This window comes from Sylvia atricapilla, chromosome Z (assembly GCF_009819655.1).
Source record: "Sylvia atricapilla isolate bSylAtr1 chromosome Z, bSylAtr1.pri, whole genome shotgun sequence".
Classification (NCBI taxonomy): domain Eukaryota; kingdom Metazoa; phylum Chordata; class Aves; order Passeriformes; family Sylviidae; genus Sylvia; species Sylvia atricapilla.
Genome location: NC_089174.1, coordinates 6,936,804 through 6,947,711, shown reverse-complemented (window position 1 = coordinate 6,947,711; position 10,908 = coordinate 6,936,804). Strand labels below are relative to the sequence as shown.

At 49.2% G+C, this 10,908-nt stretch overlaps 1 pseudogene; it reads right to left on the bottom strand.

Moving 5' to 3' along the window:
• Positions 1-1,192: 1,192 nt before the first annotated feature.
• On the bottom strand, positions 1,193-1,991 carry LOC136373895 (SAP30-binding protein pseudogene; annotated as a pseudogene).
• Positions 1,992-10,908: the final 8,917 nt, after the last annotated feature.

Sequence of the window (10,908 nt, the reverse complement as noted above, 5' to 3'; positions counted from 1 at the left end):
TGTACAAATTAATTAAAAATAACTGAAGAAAAATCCCAAAGAAAGGCCCCGCTTCCTCTGGGGAACATTAATCATTAGCTGAGTCTTTTTCTTATGAAAATACAGATCTATGGTAGCCCCAGGCAGAAGATTCCCAGGGAGAGCCCTCACCATTCGTGCTCCGGAGTTAGGGAAATCGCTTTGAAAGCATCTGACAACTAAAGCAGAACATGTTGAGTAACTTGGCAACACTGGGAAAACATCTGGAACTGGTTTTTCTTCAACACATTTTGCTTTGCTTCAAGAGGAGATGTCAGGGCAGTTCATTCACTGCCACTCAGGGCTGTGGGCGGGACCAGGAGATGCTCGGCTGCCGCCTGGAGGAAGGGAATAAAGGGAAGATTCCAGATATCTGCTGCTCCTGGGCAGGATCCTGGAAGGCCAGGCCTTGGAGTGTCCCTGTGCTGAGCTCTCCAGGTCCCTCCTGGTCTCTGGTGGCACCAAACATGGTGGTTTGGGATGGGTTGTTGGGATTGCCTGGAAATGGTGTGGCTGCCCCATCCCTGGGAGTGTCCAAGGCTAGGCTGGATGGGGCTTGGGGCATCCTGGGATAGTGGAAGGTGTCCTTGCCCATGGGAAGTGAGGTCCCATAGCCCAGGTTACCCTCAGCTTGTGATTCATCCTAATCCCATTCCTGCTGCCATCTGGGAAAGCAATTCCTGTAGGGCATGGTAGAGACAAAGTCAGGACAGAAACATTCCTGGGTTCTGCCAGAAAGTGATGGGGCAGTGTACTAGTTTGAAAGCAAACCAGCAGGAGATTTCAAGTCAGAACTACAATTTAATAGGAAAATTAGGATAAAGGGGGGGGGGGAATTCCCTTTTTAAGGGGATTAAGATAAAGGCAGAACAGAAACACTGGCTTAGACTGACAGACCTGACTCCCTGACAGTCAGGGTGGAAGTAGCAGTCCAGTTAAATGGTGGCTGCAGTCCTCTTGGAGTGATGGATGTGGTTCTATCAAAGCAGTGATCCTGTAGAAAGATCTGGTCCTTCTCTGGAGGTCCAGTGGTAGTTGTGGAGCTCTTGTCCTCTGGGGATCCAGTGGTAGTGCTCTCGTGGTGTTTAAAGCCTTAGACTACATCCAGGTAGGAATGGTCAGTTCCTCCCCTCAGCACGGGGGAGCTCACAATGAGATGATGTAATTTTACGAGTCATTCTATGAAACCCTTCCTCAACACATTCCACTTGCTCCTCCTCCTCTTCTTCTGGGCATCTCCTGCAGTGGTGCTGGGTGTTGTGGTGGTCGTGGAAGCAGCGCTTGTTGTTGTACCCTTTTTAGTGCAATTTCAATCTTTGTACGTTCATTCTTGGCCTTCGCCAGTTTGTCCATCTCAATATTCTGGGCTTTAGCTAGTGCCTCATAATATGAATCCTCTGACCAGCTGTGAGGATCAAACATGTCCTTTGGGTAATTTGTACCAATTTCATCAACGGAACAAAACTGGATCAGCTTTTCATAGATGGTGGGGTTGCGAAATTCCCTTTTCTTCTGGATCACATATCCATGCCCTCTTTCATTTTCCTCTCATACAGCTTTTTAATTTTATCCTGCAATTGGTTAGAACATCTGCCAGGAGGCTCAGGAGGGATTTTGATCTCATCTGGAGGCATGTTCCACACTTTCTCTGAAAAAGAAGCAACCGGTTCCTGAGGACCTCTTTCCTCCACTTCTTGGAATTCCTTTAGGTCACCAGGCTCAGGTTTTTCAGTCTGCGAATCGTCATCCTCTGACTGCCTGCTGTTCCCATCATCCTCCTCTTCGTATCCTTCCTCATCCCCATCCAGGCGGGTGAGGTCATCTTCTCCACACCCAGCTGGCAGCAGCCCTCCGTTCTCTCCCGCGGGTGCCCCTTCATTGCTCCGTGCCGTGCCAGCCTCACTGTCCAACTCCAGATCCGAGTCCTCGGCGTAAACCAGCAAGGAGAGAACGCTGCTCCTTACCACCACCATCCTCTGCCTCAGCCACGCCACCAGCAGGGCCCCACTATGGGCACCAAAATGTCCTCGTGTGGAACCACACCAGTGGGAGATTCCAGGTCAGAACTACAGTTTAACAGGAAAATTAAAGGCAGTAGAACAGAAACACTGGCTTAGACTGACAGACCTGACTCCCTGACAGTCAGGGTGGAAGTAGCAGTCCAGTTAAATGGTGGCTGCAGTCCTCTTGGAGTGATGGATGTGGTTCTATCAAAGCAGTGATCCTGTAGAAAGATCTGGTCCCTCTGTGGAGGTCCAGTGGTGGTTATGGAGCTCTTGTCCTCTGGGGATCCAGTGGTAGTGCTCTCGTGGTGTTTAAAGCCTCAGATTATATGCAGGTAGGAATATTGGGTTCCTCCCCCTGGGTGGAGCATCTCACAATGGGATGATTAAATGCTCCAAGTCATTCTGTGAGGCCCTGATGGCCCATTAGTGGAGATGGCTCCCCACAAAGTGGCTGTTCCTTCCCTGGAAGGGGTTATCAGGGCTGAGTGATGGAGAAGATAAAGAGCACTGCCTCTCCTGTCTTTTGGTTACATCTTATATTGTAACCCAAGACAGGCGGGGAATTCTGTGTATCTGCTTTTTGTGCTTCCCTGGGGCTTCCCATCCCTAGAGGTTAAATCTTTCTCAAACTAGGCTGGAAAAGTTGTGAAGGGCCATGTCTGGTGTTCAGGTTGGATGTTAAAGATCTCCTTCAGCCCAAAAACTAGTTCATAGGCATCTTAGCTGGATGTACCACCATCACACAATCCCCAAAACCATCCCTTCTCCCACAGAAGGAGTGTGCTCCAAGCTCCTGCATCACAGCAGCTCTGGAGCTGCACAGCTCCCACCATGAGTCAATTTTTTCCCAGGAATGGAAGGATTTTAGCCACTCTTTTTGGGTGTTCTTGGTCCAGGTGGCTCTTTGGGTGATCTCCCAGCCCTGCATGTCTCCGTGAGGAAGGAGGAAGGGAGCATAGGGAATGCTGTGGTGGAGAATGGACCAATTTTAATTGAGGATCATAAAAAAATAAGGGATAATAAATTTAAAAAGTTGGGGTTTTATCAAAGTTCTCAACCCCTCTCAAAGGGCTGGGCAGGGGATGAGTGAATTCCTGAGCCCAGTCTCTCCACCCTTTCCTGCTCCACTTCTCCAAGATTTGCATTCCAGGTAGGCCAGGAGTGGTTTCCAGCCTTTTTAGCACTTCAGGATGATCCTTTTTCAGCCCAGAAAGTCAACAGTTCCGCTTGTTGCAAACTGAAACTCAACAAAAAAAACCCCAAGAATTAGGTTTGGCTTATGAAATTTGGGGTTGGTTTTACCATTTTTAAATGTATTTGGGGACTGGACATGCCTGAGTTGCAAAACAAAAAGACAGAAAGAGCCAGACAGTGATTTTTTTTAATTTTGAAACTTGTCAAAACAAGCCAGATTGATCATTATGACCAATTTTTTTCTTCTTTTTTTCTTTTGCAAATTGAGAAATGCATCCAAAACAGTCCTTTCCCACAAAACCTTTCATTTTCCAAAAGGAAAAACGAGGCAAAAAAAAAAAAAAATCAATCACACTTTTTTGCTTGCACAGTTGGAACGAGTGGCAGCAGATTGGGAGAGAATAGCAATTTTGTAAGGAATTCCAACAAGCTTTCCTTAAAATAGTATCCAGCCAGTTTCTCCAGGGCAGGAGGCTGAGTGTCTCCGTGGTGGGAACAGGCTGGAGCAAATCCTGGCTGAGCAGGGTGGTATAACACCTTGGGAATGCAGGGACACCTTCTCCGTGGGAATCAGAGATGCTGATGCCCGGGAGGAATTCCTAGGGATCCCCAGCCACCCCTCTGATGGGGGTTTGGTTTGGTTTTCTGTTCCAACCCCAACTGAATCCAGCTCCTCTGAGCCTCCTGTTCGGACACAGCCTCAGGATGCCTTCAAAAGGGAGACTCCTCCGTCTCAGCACGAGGGGGTGGAAATTGGAAATTCCACGTGCTGTTCCTTGAGGGAGCCAGTGCTGTGTTCAGGAGCGATGTGGGAAGGGAGAGCCCAGCCCCTCGTGCCCTTCTCCCTCCGGAGCGTGTCTGAGCTGGGGCTCCCTGCCTTGCACTGAGTGCCCCAGGGCCTTGGGGGCACCTGTGGGACCCGACCCCTGCAGCGCCCAGGCTGCTGGTGCCCGAACCCTTCTCAAGTGCTTGTGCCGTGTGGGTGGTGACAGAACTCGGCCCGACCCCAACGAGGCCCTTTAACAGTGCGTGGTGGTGAAACACAAACCAACATTGCTGAAGTCAAAGTATCCTTTCTAATCCCCCAGCCCAGTTTCTCTTTCTTTTCCAGCTTTTCCTCCTCCGCCTCCTGGACCCTCCCTCTGTTCCCACCCCCCTTCTGTTTCTCTTTCTCCCTTCTGTCATAAGAAAGTGACTGTGTCCTCGAAGGGACAGTTTTCTTATGCCATTTTATACACTGTGCTTCATGTTTAGAACTTTTTTGCACTAGTTCCTATTACATTTATTTTCCAAACTGGTTTGACAAAAAACAAACAAAAAAAAAAACCCAACAAAAACACAATCCCATGCTATAATTCAGTTGTATTAAAATATTATCCTACTACTCTCTGTGTTCAATAGTCTCTGTACCTGTAATGCTTTCAGTTCTGTTGTATTTTGGGGCCGAGGTTTTCTCTGCTCCTTGTTTAACCCAGTAAAGAAATAAAATGTTAAGAATTGATGATAACTCCTCCTTCCCTGTCTCTGTTGTGTCACTGGGGCCACCAGGGTCCCACAGGGACGGGCTCCCCCCAGAACCTGCTCTAAACTCCAGCCACTGTCCCAGGGGGGTGGTTTTCCTGCCAAATCCAATCCCAACTGGAGGCCAGAGAGGCGGGATGGAGGGACAATAACCCTGCCTTAACTGAATTTGATTTCGTAACCTTTCTTTATATTCTTTTGTTTCTTGCTTTCACATTTCTTGCCACGGGGCTCACCTCAGAACAATAGGGGCGAAGGCTGTCACCAAGAGATTCATCAGACAATAATGACTCAACCAGGGTATCCAAATTTTGCCCAGCTGAAGTCCACACCCACACATAATCTGGAATTAATTCCTCTGGACAACAGAGCTCGGCATGGAACAGAGCAAGGACACCGCACTCCAAATTGAGTGCTGCGTGCCAGGCTGGGAAAGGCCACGGGATAAAGCTCTGGAGTTACACTGTGGCCATCCCCATCCTGAGCTGGAAACCTCCGTCTGGAAAGAAAACCAGGAAAAAGGGAAGAAATTGGATGGGGATGGAAATAAAAGTTTTTTAAAAACCAGATTGGTGCAGGAGGCAAATGGGGGAGGCACCAGCTGTGCTGGGGAACCAAGGCACAGAGTGAGGGGTGTGGAGGGGGAGTTTAGGGGCCTGGTGGGTGACAGTGAGAGGGGCTGGGGGTGAAAAGGAGGGGGCTGCACTTCCCCAACATGGGCAGCAGGAAGGAGGGATTCTGTCCCTCTGCCTTGCTCAGGTGAGACCCCACCTGCAGAGCTGCCTCAAACTCTGGAAGCCCAAAATCAGAAGGACCTGGAGCTGCTGGAGGAGGCCACGGAGCTGCTCCAGGGCCTGGAGTCCTTCTGGGGCCAGGCTGGGAGTGTTCACCCGGAGAAGAGGAGGCTCCAGGGAGATCTGAGAGTCCCTTCCAGTGCCTAAATGGGCTCCAGGAGAGGTGGAGAGGGACTTGGGACAAGGGATGGAGGGACAGGACAAGGGGGAATGGCCAGAGGGCAGGGTTAGGTGGAACATTGGGAAGGAATTCCTGGCTGCGAGGGTGGTGAAGCCCTAGCACAGGTTGCCCAGTGAGGATAGAAGAGGTGTTTGGCCCCCCAGACTGGAAAGCACTCACTGCAGCCTGTCCCTGGGAACCCTCAGGTGCCCCAGGTTGTCCTGCTGCAAGCAATTAGAGCAGCCCAGGCAATTCCCAATTGCAGAGTGATCCCTTCTGGGTGTGCCCTGAACTGCCCCAATTTGAGAGCTCTGAGCCCCAGCTGAGCTTTAGGAACTACATAAAAGGGTCCTGCAAGGGCCTGGGCTACTGAGCAGTGTTGGGATGCAGTATCAGCCTTTTCAGGAGAGTGCTTGGGGTAGTTTCCTTTGGGAATGCTGCTGGCAGGATGTGTCCTGGCAATCCTGGTGACATCTCTCATTCCTACGAAACTCCTGAGTGCCTGGAGAGCACTGATGCCACTCCTGAGCTCCCAGGGGAGGGTTTTGGTGACCACGTGGTGCCCAAACTGCTGCAACAGCTGCAAATCCACCCAGGAACGCGCTGATTCCCAAGGATTTGATTAGCAGGGATTTGAGTTAAGTGGATGTGGATTTTCATGGCTATAGGGCTGTGCACATCAAAGCTGGGAGGCAGCGTGGGGCCAGAGAGAAGTTTCTCAGCTGTAAATTTGCCTCGTGACTCCATAAAAATTGTGATGGGCAGCATGGAAAGAATTCTGCTGGAAAGAGCCTGGGAAGTGCTGCACCCCCGAGAAAAGAACACAAAGGGCTGCCGACCCAAATCAAAGTCCAGGCCTGGAAATGTTTTGAGGTGCGAGATAGAACTCACCAGATGCTGAAGTCCTGGGTGGGGTCCGGGTTTTGAACCTCAGCCCTTCTGGATGTGGATTAGGAATTCTTCTTTCATGTCTTTATTTATAGTTTAATGCATGGCACACCAGCTCCTGCTTTCTGGGTTATCAAAAAAAGGGAAAGGATCATTTTCAAATGTGTATTTCTGAACAATTTCAGACCTCCTGCAACTTCTCCATCCTCAATGAGCAGAGGGGAACTTGGGATTCATGGAAATCCAGAAAGAGTGTTCTAAAAATGTGCTTGAGATCCTTGTTTTTCACACCAACACTTGACCATGGGAGATTAAGAATTCTGAAGAAAGGCTTCCTCCTCTCAGGAATGTGGTTTCAGGGTGTTTTTCACCTACCAGGAAACTCCAGGATGATTTTAGGCCTTTCCAAGTCTGGACATTCTGGATATACTCCAACTGGAGATCTTGATGTTGGTGAGTTCTGCATTTATTTTTCTGGGATCAATCAGGTTTTTTTGGGTGTGTTTATGGCTTTTGTGACTTGACAATGTGATGCCACCTCAGCCAACTGATGAAAATCCTGGAGTGAGGAGTTGACGTTATTAATGGTCGTCATTTTCCACATTTTTTGCCTGAAGGACTCCTTTGTTCTCTTCTTTTTGTCTCAAAATCTGTCTTAAGTAACAGCTTACAATTAATTTTTCATTCCAGCCCCCTTTGCCCCAGCGGAGCCTGGAGGGGCTGTGGAAGGTGGGTTTGTATGGATTTCCATGGATGCTGTGAGCCAGATGGGTTTTACTGGGCAATTTCTTTCTCTGTTGTTTTGTTCTGCTTTTCCTGGTTTCTCCTCTGGATCACGGCCTTGGATCTGTTTTGGTATACCTGAGGAAGATCAAGGTTTCACTGATGTGTTTTCCCCACGGGAAAACCCGTGTCTTCATTAATTCAACTTTAATTGCAGTGAAGAGAAGGCCTTGATGGGAAAGAGCTTTTCCTTGATGGGAAAGAGAGGATTGGGTTTGCTGCCACCACCTCCCTCTGGTTTCCTGCTTACCCTTCACACTCAAACTGTCACCTTTCCAAGGGCTCACATTCAGTTCTGCTCTCTGTGACCAGGGACAGGACACAAAGAATGGCTGGAGCTGCCAGGACAGGTTCAGGTTGGATTTTAGGGAAAGGTTCTTCCACCAGAGGGTGTCAGGCACTGACCAGGCTCCTCAGGGCATGGGCATGGCCCCAAGGCTGCCAGAGCTCCAGGAGCATTTGGACAACAGTCCCAGGCACAAGCTGGGATTGTTGGGGTGTCTGTGCACGGCCATGGCTTGGACTGAGAGATCCTGTGTGTCCCTTCCAGCTCAGGAAATCCTGGGATTCTGTGACACTTCTTTCTCCAGTCTCAGCATCTTCCTACCACCCTCTTCCCTCCCTCAGATGTGTTGTTTGATTTTTTTTTTCTCCAAAACTCGTTGAGTTTGAGGATTTTTTCCATAGAATTATTTGGGTTGGGATATTTGGGTCATTTCTACCCCACTCTTGTTCCTTGCAGAATGAGTCCTGTCTCCCCCAAATCCCTTCTCCCACAGACCCAGAGCCCAGACCAGGTGAACAACCAGCCCCAGGTAAACCCAGCACAGGCTTGGAGCAAAGCCTCGCTGCCAGGAGATCCCCTGACATGTTTGTACTCATAAACTTGTCAACGTTTGGCTTTTTCATCCCTCTTGGGGGAAATTACTGCTGTTCCTCACCCCTTGTCAGCTCCCGAGCCGTGTTGGGAACGGTGCTAAAACCCCTGCTGTGGGTGAGGCTCCGGTGGGAGCTGTCACTACCTCGGGGTCAGGAAGCCAACGGGAACCTCTTTTCCATAAACTGTGAGTTTTTCATAAAAGCCTTTCTAATTTGTACCAAAGAGACTCCAGCACACCCTTGGGACTGGTAAAAATAATAATAGTTTGAGTGGTGGAAGACTGTGAATTTGAAACAGAAGGTTGTGAGATCCACGAGAATTACCCGAAACATCGATGTTGGACATCAATAAATGTAATTTAGATATACAATGAGATAGCAAAGATTCCCACAAAGAACTGTCAGCTCTTACCTCTTCAGATCTTGGTGAAGTAAAGCAGATGTTTCCATCCAACTGCTCCAGAGGAATCAGCCCTTCCATCCAAGAGCGCGTTGCCTCCAATCGCACGGGAATTATTCCCCACCAAAATTACAGGGTTTGCCATTTTTCAATCATTTCTTTATTCATTCTGAGATTAAATGCACATGTTCCTATCAGCGGGTTTAGCTTAGGAATGCTGCATTCCCAAAGCCAGGAGTCTTCTCATGGAGGAGAGGTGAAGGCAAATGGCACTCAGAGCTGGAGCTGTTCCCTCTGGAAAGGTCCCTCTGTAACACCCAATTTAGTCCTTACTATTCCATCCCCAACAAATGGCTCCTGCCCCTTCCCAAATCCCCTCAGCCAGGCTCACATGGAGTGCTTTATCCTGCCTTGATCTCACATGGGCTCTGCAGAGGAAATTGCTGCTTTAGGGCTGTGTTCTGGAGGATATTCTGTCTGAGCCTTGTGATCTTTCTCCTCACTTAAATCCACAAGTGCTGGCACGCGGGGAAGAACAAACACGTGGGGTTTTCCTTCCCTGGTTATTGCTGTCATCTCACATTAACAATCCCAAGGCTGGAAATCGCTGAAATCCTGGGTCACCTGGAAACTAAGCCCCGGATGTGGGGTCCTGTAGCTGGATCAGGGCCTGAGCATGCAGTTTCCAATCACTGTGAGCAGAAAAAGACACTTCCATATGTTCTCCTTATGACTGTTCCTGCTTTGATATTAATTCCTTGGATTTACCCTTTTTAAAGCCAGGGCTTCAGTTCTTAATGCTGGACTCGCCCTGCCATACCCAAAATGGTTTAAAGTTTGAGTTTAGGCCAGAAATGAGCTTTGGAAAAGGGCCTGGAGTGACAGGAAAAAGGGGCATGGCTTCAACCTGACAGAGGGCAGAGTTAGATGTAATTTTGGGAAGAAATTCATCCCTGGCACAGGAGTACCCTGAGAAGCTGTGGCTGCCTCACCTCTGGAAGTGTCCAAGGCCAGGCTGGATGGGGCTTGGAGCAACTTGGGATGGGGGAAAGTGTCCCTGCCCATGGAGGGGGTGAGATGGGATGGGTTTTAAGGTCCATTGCCACCCAAACCATCCTGGGATTCTGTACTGGGGCTGGAACTGTGGCCCTGCCCCACCTGCAAAGGATTTTAGTCACTTTATATTTTTCTCAACACAGAAATTGCATCTTTAGGTTCAAATCATTATCCATGAAATTTACATCTGGAAAGAGGGAGACGCAAAAGCCAAGGAGGCTGAAATGGGCACCCATGCCACAAACCTGGGGCAGAGGATTTCCAGGAACTCTCCTGTCAGAATCCTTCCTGCCCAGAAAAGTCCCAAGTGGTGACACTGAGGTTCCAGTTTCCTACACCCACAATACGGTGCTAATCCCATGTACTTCATACAGTGGGAAGCTGTCCTGGGTTTTCAGTGTAGGATGTGCACAAGGCGTTTATTCCATCACCATCTTCATGAGCTGTTCAAACCAGGTGGGACAGTGTTTTCTCAAACCCCCTCCCTCTGGGCTGTCCTCTGTCCATGGCCCATCAATGCCATGTAAGTCCCCCCAGGAGCTATCTCTGGTTAATGGGCCATCAAGGACCCACTGCAGGACTCATCATCCCATTGTGAGATGCTCTGCCCAGGGGGAGGAGCCAAGCATTCCCACCTGGATATAAGCTGAGATTTGGGACAGTACAGCCAGCCCTTACCCATTGGATTCCCAGAGGTCCAGAGCTACTGGACCTTTCTACGAGGTCACTGCTTCAGGAAGACCACCTCACCTGGACTGCTTCCATCACCCTGATCAGGTTGTAGTCTGATTCTGTCAGTGGTCTTTTTGTATTATTGCATTTATTTTATTTTACTTTTTTTTTGTTCCTATTAAATTGTATTTCTGACTTGGAGTCTCTCACTGGTTTTGCTTTCAAGCCACTGCAGAAGCCATTCCCTGTTTCCTGTCATTCTGCCCCTCATCTAAAGTCCTTTTCCAGCTCCCCTGGAGCTCCTTTAGGCACTGGAAGGGGTTCTCAGGTTTTGGGAAAGCTGCTGCAAACTCTTGTGCTGTGAGAGTGGTCATGGTTTAGGTGGGGAAGGGTCTGCTGGGGTGTCCCACCTTGACAGGGTGTGGCTCTGTGGGGTGGCACCTTTTCCCCAAGGAGCCCCAGACCCAAAGCTGTGCTTCCCAGCAAACAGGCCTGGAAAAGAACTGATTAAGCTGGAAAAGGCCACAGAGGTCATTG